General features: G+C 41.8%; 1 protein-coding gene across 1 annotated transcript in view; it reads left to right on the forward strand.

The window, feature by feature from the left end:
- Window positions 1–12,639, forward strand: part of PACRG (parkin coregulated) — a 528,342-nt gene that overhangs the window by 95,548 nt on the left and 420,155 nt on the right. The gene's annotated exons all lie outside the window — the stretch shown is intronic.

Consider the following 12,639-nt stretch of genomic DNA (forward strand, 5'->3'; position numbering starts at 1 on the left):
TCGAAGTCCATATATCTTTTCAAATTAGAGTTTTATCCACATGAAATATTTTATGTACAAGTTGAATGATTTGGACTCAACATGAAAATTTTTTAAGAAGGTTTTAAGGAGAGAGAGACCTGAGCAGGTTTTCCTTCTGGAGAGAGAGTTTCACCAGTAACAGGGAGGAGAACTTAGAGGACGTAGCTCTAGCCATAAAGTCCCATTAGGGTAGTTCTCAGTAAACTACAGGTGGGAAGGGGGAGAGCTTGAGTTAGAAAGGTGGCCATAGTGAGGCTGGAAAGCAACCGGAGGTTCAGACAAAGGGCTGCCAGCAAGTCAGCTTCTGTAGCGCCCAGCCAGTTATTGCAGGAAGCAGGCAAGCTGTTGTCAGGTCAGGAAGGCAGGTTTGGGGGAGGTGGGTTGGTGGTGAGTCAGGGAACAGGCCCTTGGATTAAGCAAGCAGTCAAATCTCATCCCTCACTATGGCAAACACATCAGCTTCTGACTTCCCGCCAACTGCACTAGCAGGGAAGCACGATTACTCCTTTACCTTCTACAGCCGTGTGTCCTGTAGCTTGGGGCAGGGCTTAGGGTCAGGAAAGGGGAGGAGAACATCCATCTGGCCAGTTGGTCCAGAGAGCTAAGGCTGGGGTCAGGGACATCACGGTGAGCGCAGCGGGGCACAGACGTGCATTGAAAATGTCACGAAATGCCTGGTGTTCTCCCTTGAGACGAATACAGTGCTTCTCCAAATCTACCAAAATACATCGGTAATCAGTACTTTGCCCTGTAAAAGGATATCAAGAAAAGCACTGAAAAAATACTTCAAATATTTTCTTTCCGATTTTCATATCAAAGTAACCACCTTTATTACTACAAAGGCTTCCTTAAGCCAATTTTTATGAAGAAATGGGGAAATTTTGAAAGTTCCTTATCCCCATTCTTTGTGACTTTATTTAAGATCCATGGATGGTAGCTATGTTGCCTTTAAGGCTAATAATTTAAGGCTAATCTGTGTCAAATTGATTGGATAATAATCACTTACTGAGTGTGTACTCTATGCCCAGCAGCGTCCTCAGTGCCAGAAGTACAGGCACTGAACACAGGATGGTCTTTGCCTTCTAAAGTTGAGTGGCTTGGGGAAAAAGACACACGGTGTGATGTGCAAGAAGAAGAAAAGAACAAGAAAAGAGGATACATTTTAACAGAAATGTAAAAATCCAAATGCTATGGAAACATACAGGAAAGAGCAACTTTGGGGAAATCAAATGGATGCCAAATAGGAGCTAGCAGTTTGCCAAGTTTGCAGAGAGAAAAACAAGAGAGGGATTTGGGGGAGGAATCCAGGCAAATGAGACTGTGTTTATAGACACACCAGAATATCCAAGAAATTGACGTTATTGGGGAACAAGGAAACTTAATGCATCAGCAATGGGAAAAAATGAAGGGGTTGAAAAAGGATCAATTTCCATCCTAAAGATCAGTCCTGAGTGTTCATTGGAAGGACTGATGTTGAAGCTGAAACTCCAATCCTTTGGCCACCTGATGCAAAGAGCTGACTCATTTGAAAAGGCCCTGATGCTGGGAAAGATTGGGGGCAGGAGGAGAAGGGGACGACAGAGGATGAGATGGTTGGATGGCATCACTGATTCAATGGACATGGATTTGAGTAAACTCTGGGAGTTGGTGATGGACAGGCAGGCCTGGCGTGCTGTGGTCCATGGGGTCGTGAAGAGTCGGACATGGCTGAGCTAATGAACTGACTGAGAAAGCTATTGAGCTTTAGTTTAATACACACACACACCACATACACACACAGAGGAGTGGGATATCTCTTGTGTAATAAGGTATGAGGACAGGGGAGAGAGAAAACTGCAAAGAGTAAACCATCTTGGAGTTCGTTCAAAGTTCTGCGATTGTAGTCCGTCCCCCGTTCTATCCATGTATCCGTGTCTATCAGTCTGTGCTTACTCTTCCTGACTCAGTCCGTGGATTGACTTATCATCTTTCTAAAATTTTATCATCTTTCTAAAATCATCCACTAAAATTGTGGAGCTGATGGAGAACTGCATTATAGTATCTGTAATGATTAAAACACCATAAGTTTAGAACTATAACTTACAAATGTTAGGTTAATAAAATACCTGAGTAATTAAGGTAGATTTAAGAGACATCAAAGGGAAAAGGCATACTTTCTGTTTACTATAGAAGAGTAAATAATAGCTGATCAATATTCTTAGTAAAGGGCTTCCCTGGTGGCTCAGACGGTAAAAGCATCTTTTTGCAATGAGGAGACCTGGGTTCGATCCCTGGATTGGGAAGATCCCCTGGAGAAGGAAATGGCAGCCCACTCCAGTATTCTTGCCTGGAAAATCCCATGGATGGCAGAGCCTGGTGGGCTACTGTCCATGGGGTCGCAAAGAGTCGGACACAACTTCACTTCACTTCATTCATTCTTAGTAAGAAAAAAGAGATATAAAACTATATTGTGCCTATGTGCTCAGTCATGTCTGACTCTTTGTGACCCAATGGCCTGTAGCCTGCCAGGTTCTTCTGTCCATGGGATTTTTCCAGGTGAAAATACTGGAGTGGGTTGCCATTTCCTCCTCCATGGGATATTCTTGACCCAGGAATTGAACCCATATGTACTGCATTGGCAGGCAGAGTCTTTACCACTGAGCCACCTCGGAAGCCCATAAAACTACTTTAACAGGTATGAAATCTGGGGCAAGTTACTTAACCTCGCTGTGAGCTCAGTTTCCTTAGCTGTATCTATTTGTCTACCTCATAGAGTTGTCATTTGTTTTAAGGATTAAATGAAGTGATACATGTTGAATTTAGAATAGTGTTTGATCCGTGGTCTGAGGCTGGTATGAATGTTAACTACTGTTTTTATTATCATTAGTACTGTTATGTATGTAAATGCACTAACTTATTCTAATGCCAAAAGTAGAAAAAGATAATATATTTTTATAAATTTTACCTCCCACATATTTTGCCTTAAGCTATAGTTATTTATTTTGTATCTGCACTTAAGTATTTAATTCTCACTCATTGGTGAATTCTTGGAGTTATAGAATCATTTCTGTTTAAAAGAACTTGGATGATTTTTATCTTCTTTTTTTTTTTTTTTTTGCTTTCTTGACCTCATATAGTGCCTTGCGTGTAATAAGCATTTAATAATTATGGAACTGAATTATGTAAAAGCTCATCTTTTCTTATCTGTAAATGCCTATGGGTGGCTAATAGTCTATTAAGTTGGTAACAGAAATTTCTAGCAGCATAGGTCCACAAAAGAATTACTTCTGTAATGTTTGTTTAACCAGTGGAATTGAAAGATGTTTTGACTTTGCTCCAGGCATTAGAGGTTTACGTGACCCCCAGATAAATGCCATTTGACACAAAATGAGACACTGTGGCAAAGGAATTAAAAAGCAAGCATTCCAGATCCTATGTTAAATCTTTGTTTCTCTCTCTCTCTTTTTTTTCCATTTGGTTTGAGACTGGCTTTGTTTTTCACCAAAGAGACAGGAAAGCAAATGTTCTTTGTGTCTGTAGTTTTATAACATACTTGTTTTGGTCGATAATCTCACTGACATTAATTGCCATGTACACATGAGAGCATGACTTTAAAAGCCACTGTACAGCTAGTGATGTTTAAAGTCTTCTAGCTTTGACCAGGACCATCTCAGGATGGTATGAAATGTACTTGATTCTGATTTCACCTACACAAGCCTGGTGATGTGGTTGAAAGGCCCCACTCCGCAGCTGGCGTTTAGCATGAAAACATTTTCAGTCTACCACTGTGCTGCTGTTCAGTTGCTAAGTCATGTCCAACTCTTTGTGGCCCCATGGAATAAAGCCTGCCAGGCTCCTCTGTCCATGGGATTTCCCAGGCAGGAATACTGGAGTGGGTTGCCGTTTCCTTCTCCGGGGCATCTTCCTGACCCAAGGGTCCATTTGCCGTCAAATTCTGCACTGGTTGTCCCTTTGAAGGTGGTGTGGTGTCCAACAAACCTGTTCTCCTTATTGTATGATTGTATTCTGGAAGGCTTCCTGGAGAGGCAGTTGAGTCACTGCAGAGCCGTCACTCTGTGGCCAAGTCCTGGATTCTGGAGACAGGTGCCGCTGGTGTTGAATACCTGGATCTTAGGGGCAGATGATCCCTGACTCAGTCTTGTGAGTGCTGCATCCAGTTCAGTTCTGTTCAGTTCAGTCGCTCAGTCGTGTCCAACTCTGTGTAACCCTGCAGACTATAGCACGCCATGCTGCTGTGAGTCTTGTGAGTGTTGCATCCAGGCCTGCTGTTTTATTAGCTGTTTGATCTTGGGCAAGTTATTGGACCTTCCTTGGTCTCTGATGCAGTTTAGTTCAGTCACTCAGTTGTGTCCACCTCTTTGCAACCCCATGGACTGCAGCATGCCAGGCTTCCCTGTCCATCACCAACTCCCAGAGCTTACTCAGACTCATGTCCATGGAGTCGGTGGTGCCATCCAACCATCCCATCCTCTGTCGTGCCTTCTCCTCCTGCCTTCAATCTTTCCCAGCATCAGGCTCTCTGATTACTCATTAAATTGGGGATAATCATGTCACAACCCAGTAGAGCTCTTGTGAGGATTAGATGAATCAATGGATGTCAAACACTCAGCACCCTATCTGATACACAACTAAAATGCATTAAATGATGATCATGTTACAATTATTCATCATTTATAACACGGAAGAAATTATTAGGAATATTGGCCTCTGGCTCCTTCAGCTCTTCAGTTCAGACCAATTCTTAATGCCATAGAGACTCTTCTTTTTGTTTTTCAAAGACGTGTAATATCTTCGATAACTTTGTTTTTAATCATATATTATTCTCTGAAGAAGAAATTATGACAGGTATCTGTTTTAGGTCATTATTATTATAACTTAAAAAAATTGAAAAGGAAGAAAAACTGGTTGAGGGACTTGATTTACCAAATATTAAATGGTGCAGGAATCAATAAAGAGATCAGTGAATGAATACCCAAGAAAAAGCCCTCCTATCAATACGAATGTAATGAATGTGTTGTATGTTAAGAGAGGGCTTCCCTGGTGTCTCAGTGATCAAGAATCAGACTGCCAAGCAAGAGATGCTGGTTCGATCCCTGTGTGGGGAAGATGCCCTGGAGAAGGAAATGACAACCCACTCCAGTATTCTTGCCTGGAGAATCCCATGGACAGAGGAGCGTGGAGGGCTCTAGTTTGCGTGTGTGCTCAGTCACTCAGTCTTGTTGGATTCTCTGCAGCCCGCCAGGCCCCTTTGTCCATGGGATTCTCCAGGCAGGAGTACTGAAGCAGGTTGCCGTTTCCGTCTACTGTCTATGGGATTGCAAAAGAGTCGACAGGACTTAGTGACAACAACAACGTGTTACGGGGGTTTGGAAGAGAGCTCGTAGTTGTTCGGGAAGCCAGTACAAGCAGGCTTCGCTGTCCGACAGGGTGACCCATTCTTACAGCAGATCTTGTAATGTTTTCTTTCACTTGAGGTGCCTGGGAAAGCACTTAGCACAACTTCTTGTATGCAATAGACATTTGGTAGGAGGCAGATAATGGAGCTGGTCTTCTGAGAGCACCAATAACACATATTGTCAATCAAGTCCGTCCCTCTCTCACGGAGTTCACATTCTCTCATTCTTTCAGCAGTGCTCTGGGCCACCTCTCCCAAGACGAACGAAACCCTACAGGAGCTTAATCTGGAGGGCCCCTCAGCCTTGTTCAGTTCTGAAGAGGGGATTTCCGTATACTTTCGAAATGGCAAATTGCATTGTCATCTAGTACTTTAATAGCGATACATTCAAACCGGCTGTGTGATTTTAGCAAAGTCATCCCAGCATGAGGATGAAGGATTTAAACCTGTGGGGTTATCAGAGAATTATCAGGTGTCACACAGCCGCCCCTGCGTGTGGTAGCACAAGAACAAGTAACGTAAGCAGGCATTTCAATAAGTATGTGTCATGTTTCAAAAAAAAAAAAAAATCTTTACACAAAAATGGCAAAGGCTTAGAAGAACCAACGAGTCTTTTGCACATGTCCCATCAAGCTTTTAAATACCTTTTTTGATTTGTTGAAGTAGTTAGCTGATTTAGCTTTGTAGGTCAAATGATTATTTTTTTTTAAGTGATGTGAATGTCTTTGTGCTACAAAACACGTAGCACTTTAAGTGATAATTCTTCACAGCTGATGTTTAGACAGCATTTAACGAGATGGATCAGGGTTTCTGTTAATGCCTTTGTACTACCCTGGAAGCTGTTCTTCCTTTGAATTTTATTTTCCCCGTTTTTGGCCGACAAGGCATTTGAGGTGATGCCAGCTTGTTTACCTAGGTCTTCCCCAAGAGGTTAGGTGATTAGACAATAAAAAGAGGAGAAGCCCTCTTGCCAGTAGGTGGCTCACTATGAATGTGCTTGGGAGGGGAGCAGGCACGTCACCCCTCCTCCACTCGGCCTTTGTTTTCACTCCCGGCTTCTTTGAGCCTTTTTCTATAACGTCTGAGTCATTTACAAGGGAAAAGAAAAGGGGAGTTTAAAAAAAGAAAGAGAAAGAAAGCAGCAGCCTTTGAGATCTAGAATAGCAAAAGGCCCCCTTCCTCACTCTGAGCGTTCAGAAAGTCCAGCCCAGTCCGACTTCTCTTTTCCACACACAGCCGCTTGCTCTTTTGTTCCTGTGTCCTTGGCAAAGACTGAAAGAACTCGGCCTGTAATACTTGGGCCTCCTGTGTCACTTAAGAAATAATAAGCCATTGTCTTCATTAAGCCAGCCTTGTTTTAGCAAATAAAATCCAGATCCTGGAGAAGGGGAGGTTTGGAAGGGGGGAGAGTTAGAGTCGAGATGCTTGCAAAATTCCCTAGAGAAACTGCTTTGTTTCCCCCGTTTCATTGCTCCCTCACCGAGAAGATTCATATTCAAATGGGTTGAGGTTGTGAATAGTCGCTTGCACATTCTCATGCACCCAGGAAGGCTATGATTATGGCTAATTACAATGAAGAATGAAGTCCTAACAAGAGTGCTCAATCAGATTGTTGTTCGAGCATGAAGCAACTAAGGCCAGCCAATGGAGGTGTGATTTTGGTAATTACAAACAATGTGGCTATTTGAAAAATGCTTAGTAAATCTGCTCAAGACAAAATAAGGTCTAATTAATCACTTTAGGCTCTGAATTCTCCAGATGATCCGTTTGGTCTATTTTTTTTTCCTTTAGGGTCCTTTTAATAAACTAGATATAAGTTATCAAATATGTCCTTGTTGTCCACATTTCCATTTGTTGAAGGAGTGCAACTCTGACACCTGTTAGGAAGCTTCTTTTCTGCCCATCATGCCGCAACCTGCTTTTATTTATTTATTATTATTTTTTTCCTTTACAAGCAACCTGCTTTTAATGTAACTTGACAGAAGGTTTTTAAAAATAAACATGCACATATTCTTGTTATCCAGCAGGAAAATGCATTATGAAAAGTTATTGTAAAATGTTAACTATTAAGCATTTTGGTATCATCAAAATGCTGATGCATGCTAACTTCTGAGTATTCTGAGTCTGTGGTATCTGGCCCTTGAGTAACACCTAACTACATTCTGCCTTAAGTAATTGGAGGCCTCTATAAAGAAACTATTACATAGGAACTGTATGACTCTCCTCATAATTTTTTTCAAAATATTTTTGAACCGAGAATGTCTTAAGCATGACTCTTTCCATTTTGCTATTTTGTACCTTTGCTTACTCATCTGAAAATAGATTCATAAAATGATCAGAGTTACTGCAAGAAATTTGCAGGGATAAAAAAATCATCTAGTAAAGCTTTTAAATGCATTAATTCTCCAAAATGCCCAGTAGAATGAACTCTGCTCAATCAGTTGAGGAGTTTTATTATTTTCGCCTTATTTTCTATATATGAGCCAAAAGGAGCTCCCTTTTCTTAATTGAACTGACATGGCTAAGAATTAAACTCAGCACAGATTGTAACCTAAGTATCAATGGAAAGTCATCTGACAACCTTGGCTGCTGTTCTTTATAAGTGAGAAGGAAGAGGAGGATAGGAGAGAAGGAAGACAAAAAGGGGGACAAAACGAATTTGACATTGATATCATCTTAAATAATTTACATCATATGTCATTTATAAAGAGAAGCAAATACTAAAGTTGTAAGTTTCCTCATGAGGATAAGTGAAGGAAAAAACATTCTTGTAGCAAGGGGAGAAATAATTCCATTCTTACATATCTATAAAGCTCTATATTTCATTTACCTTAAGACTGGTAATTTATAATTAGAAGCCTTCTTCTAGGTTTCACCAAATGAATTTTACTTATAATGAAGACAAATTAAATAACAAGCAATGCAGGGGGACAAAAATGAGTTTTAGAGCCTTGTCTTTAATTATTTTAAAAATATGCTCTCAATACAACTCACCAACTTGATTGGCCAATGTCAATGCAAAACTGGGTCCCATTCATCATATTAAATTCTCATTGTTTCATATCAGCTTCTGATTTGAGTCTTTGACCTATAATATGTGTGTATTAAAATAATTGTGACTTTTATTTTATGTACTAAAGATACAGATATTCTGGGATTTGCCAGTTTAAAAGCATTTGTTTTAAAATACTAAGATTTAATAGTTAATGATCTATCTCAAATTCCTAATTCACTGGTAAATATATTGTTGCCGGTTTTAAAATTTTAATCAAGAAATATAAATCTGAAATGAGGCCGTGTGTGTCATAGAAGAGAAGACCACAGTTATGTTCTCTAAAATGAACTGTGGAGACTGTGAGTGGCTGGTGTTCTGGCTCTGCCTTTGGAGAATTTGCATTTCAAGTATAAGAAAAGGTGGTTAAAAATCTGATGAATCCTAGCAGTTGCTTGTGAGAATGAGTAAAGTCCATTTTTTCCCCTGATTAAAATTGAATCTGTTGCTTCCCTTCCCGCTCACCAAACACATCAATACAGATGCAAATAAGGTGAGGCCACTTCCTGTAAATCAGCTGTCAGCCTGTATCAGGGAGAAAAACAATGAACAAGGAGAGCTGCTTCCTACAGGGGCTGTGCCAGTCCTCTGTTTGCAGGAAGAATATTTATGGCCCTCAGAGCTGGCAGCAGAGAACACTTAAAAATATAACTGTACGCAGCCAGTGCACTGTGTGAATGAAATCAACTTGAAGTGCAGAATTTGAGAGGACTAATAGCATTTCTTAGTGACGTGTAATAGCATTAACACGTGTTGGTCTGATGTCCTATTCGATTGCCCACTATATATTCCTAATTCTCACTCATGGGTGAGTCTTAGAAAAATTTAATAGATTGTTTAAAGATCGCTCATTTCCTAAGAATGTGAATATAAGGAAATGTAACTAATCAAAACTTTATTTAATCTTGATTTAGGCTCTATTAAGATATTATAATATGTAATATCTTACATATATGTACAATATGTAATTACATATTGTTATATGTAATTACATACAATATTACATATTGTTCATATATAGTGCCTGTGGGGCTTCCCAGGTGGCGCTGGTGGTAAAGAACCTGCCTGCCGATGCAAGAGACCTGAGAGATGCAAGTTCGGTCCCTAGATTGGAAAGATCCCCTGGAGGAGGGCACGGCAACCCACTCCAGTATTCTTGCCTGGAGAATCCCACGGGCAGGGGAGCCTGGTGGGCTACAGTCCTTGGGGTCTCAAAGAGTCGGACACGCCTGGAGTGACTGAGCATGCCCACACAGTGCCTCATGTGTGTGTTCTTGTGCTAAGTCGCACAGTTGTATCTGACTCTTTGCGACACTTTAGACTGTAGCCCACCACGATCTTTTGTTCATGGGATTTTCCCAGGCAAGAATACTGAAGTGGGCTGCCATTTCCGTCTCCAAGGGATCTTCCTGACCCAGGGATAGAACCTGCATCTCCTGTGTCTCCTGCATTGCAGGCAGATTCTTTACCCACTGAGTCACCAGAGAAGCCCATAGTGCTTTATATGGTCCCGAAATGTGTATTATTGCCTCTGATTTTGAAATTAAAAAAACAAACAAACAAACCTTCAAGAATAGTAGGGCAAGTGTTCCTAGTTATCTATCAAAGGAAACCCAACTAAGGCGTTCAGTGAAGTGATTAACCTAAGACCATTCACTGAAGAGAAGTGAAGAAGGAGGAGCCAAAACTCAAGTCTCTCTCCCTTGTTAGACTGTCTCTTACTGTAAACACAAATTTCCATCATACTGGGTAGAAGTGTTGGCAGAAAGTTCTAGGTGCTGGCAGAAAGTTCTGGGTAGTTATGTGTTACAAAGCTCATTTTTTACTGAATCTTTTTAAAGTAAGCTAATTATAATTGTTCGTGAAACCACTTTACATTTCTGTTGTACAACCCTAAAATTTTGCATTTATATCAGTTTTCATAAGTCATGGTCTGTAGAGCTGAAATGCTACATTATAAAGATATTTTTGTATCAGGATCTTTGGTTTTAACAAGACCCGACTCTGCCTAATTTGGGCACATGTTGTTTGGGCAGAGGCTGGGCATTCGTGATCTGCAAGGGAGGCCCAAGAGCCAGGTTTGGAGGGTCTCCAGAATGAACTCCACTTCCCCCCTGAATATGCTGCACAGGACTCAGAATCACAAGAGAGAGATGGGCCAAGCCTTGGCCATGTAGTTAGATCAGGAAATGAGAGGACAATGCTGAAGGAGCTTCCCGGGACTCTGTCTTAGTCAGTTCCAGCTGCCATAACAAAAATATCATGGCCCGGGTGGGCTATAAACAAAGCAATTTGCTTCTCACAGTTGTGAAGGCTGGAAGCCTGAGCTCAGGGTGCGTGCATGGTGGGGGTCCTCTTCCAGACTGTAGACCTCCAGCTTCTTGTATCCTCACATGGTGGGGAACAGGGAACAGCGAGCTCTCGTGGCTGTTAGAGGGCCACTAATACCATTCACGAGGACTCCACCCTCACGGCCTCATCCCTAGTTACCCTCCTAATTACCCTTCCAAGGATCCCCCTTTTCATACCATCACATTGTGGGGGTCAGGTTTCAACGTGAATTTTAGGGGGACACAGCCCATAATAGGAAAGAAGATGCTCCTTTCGTCTGGGAACAGAGTGTATCCTCCTTCTGTGAGGTTCTTATGACCTGCATTAGGGGAAGGGGAGTGAGTCTCTCCTGCACCTGATGTTTTTCAAATCCCGTCAGCTTAAAGCATTCAGTATGCCAAGGTTTGCCATTTTTGGGGGTCATGTGTCCTGAATTCCATCAACTCAAAGCAGAATTTATATTTAATGTGCCAGGTGATGGTGGCTAAAGGGGCATCTTGGTAAACTAGAATATTTACACTTTCTAGACTCAGAGAACGAAGATCTAAGAAGAGTACAAAAAGTTGCTCCACATCCCTAGAAAAGGATGGTTATCTGCCTTGCGTGTTTCTCAGCTCTCATCCATACTCTTTTGTGCACATGAAATGAGGGTGTACAATCTAGAGCAAGACACAGAACAGGTGCAGGGCTGAGCAGAGCCTCTTTCAGGTGGGGCTGTCATGCCTTGGAACCATTTCTCTCCTCCCCTGGTCCACGCTCTTTCCCGCCCGTTCCTTGCCTGGCTTGTGTGAAAGCTGAATCTCTTCCCACCTCTAAGGCCAACTGTACTGAAGCCTCTGTGTCCTTTTTCCTGGCTCAGATTTCGGCTGAAAATGAATCTGAAGCCCTCTTCTCTTGCTACTCTCAGCAGGCCAGCAATTAACTGGAAGTTTAGAGCCCCATGTTTGTCTCGTTTAGTCCAAGTTTGTGTCACACATGAAAACAGGCTTAGACACAATCAGCGTGTTCAGTGTGATGGAAAACCTGGCCTGGGAGGTCCACCTGAGTCCCATGATGAGTTACACAGCTGTTCAAAGCCCCTCACCAGCCACACAGCCCTGGACAGGGCGCAAGGCCCTCAGGGCCCTGAGGCGTGCTGGGTCCTGCCATCTGTGCACACTCTTGCCCGCTGTCATGCCTGGTAGGTGGTACATGCCCTGCTCGTGTGAGGTGAATGAATAAGCAGATAAATGCATGAACAAGCATTACCTCTCTGAGCCTCAGTTTCTTCCGTTTATAAAATCAGAGAGCTGGGTTCGTTCTAGTACAAGGATCTGGATATACCATAATCACTTACGCTGAACTTTGGAGAGAATGCAAGCCTTAGATCCTCACTGATATATTTAAAAACACTGTATTATCATTTTTAAAAGTTTTGAGATTATTTGGGCCAATGGGTCCATTTTTCCCTAAAAATTAAAATAGATTCATTTCTTTCACAACCAAACAAGGGAGGATGGCCCTGCATAGAAGAGACTGAGCTACCGGCCAGGCACTTACTGAGAAACAAGTTAACTGAACGTCAGACTTGGAAACCACGTTTGTGCAATGAGCAAAAGCTTAACACCCATAGACAGCACCTATGCTGTGGCATACCAAGCTATTTTCGTACATGTTATTTTATAAAATCCTTAAGAATGCAGTGGGGTTTGTATTATTATTTAATAAATAAGGCAATGCAAGCTCAGAGACGTTTTAATCTGCTCAAGGACATATAGATAGTGAAGGTATAGAGCAAGAGTTTGAATGCAAGTCTGATTGATTGTTCATGCTTTAAGTCGGCCTATTTAATGTTTCATTT

The sequence above is a fragment of the Bos mutus genome, chromosome 9 (assembly GCF_027580195.1).
Source record: "Bos mutus isolate GX-2022 chromosome 9, NWIPB_WYAK_1.1, whole genome shotgun sequence".
NCBI classification, from domain to species: domain Eukaryota; kingdom Metazoa; phylum Chordata; class Mammalia; order Artiodactyla; family Bovidae; genus Bos; species Bos mutus.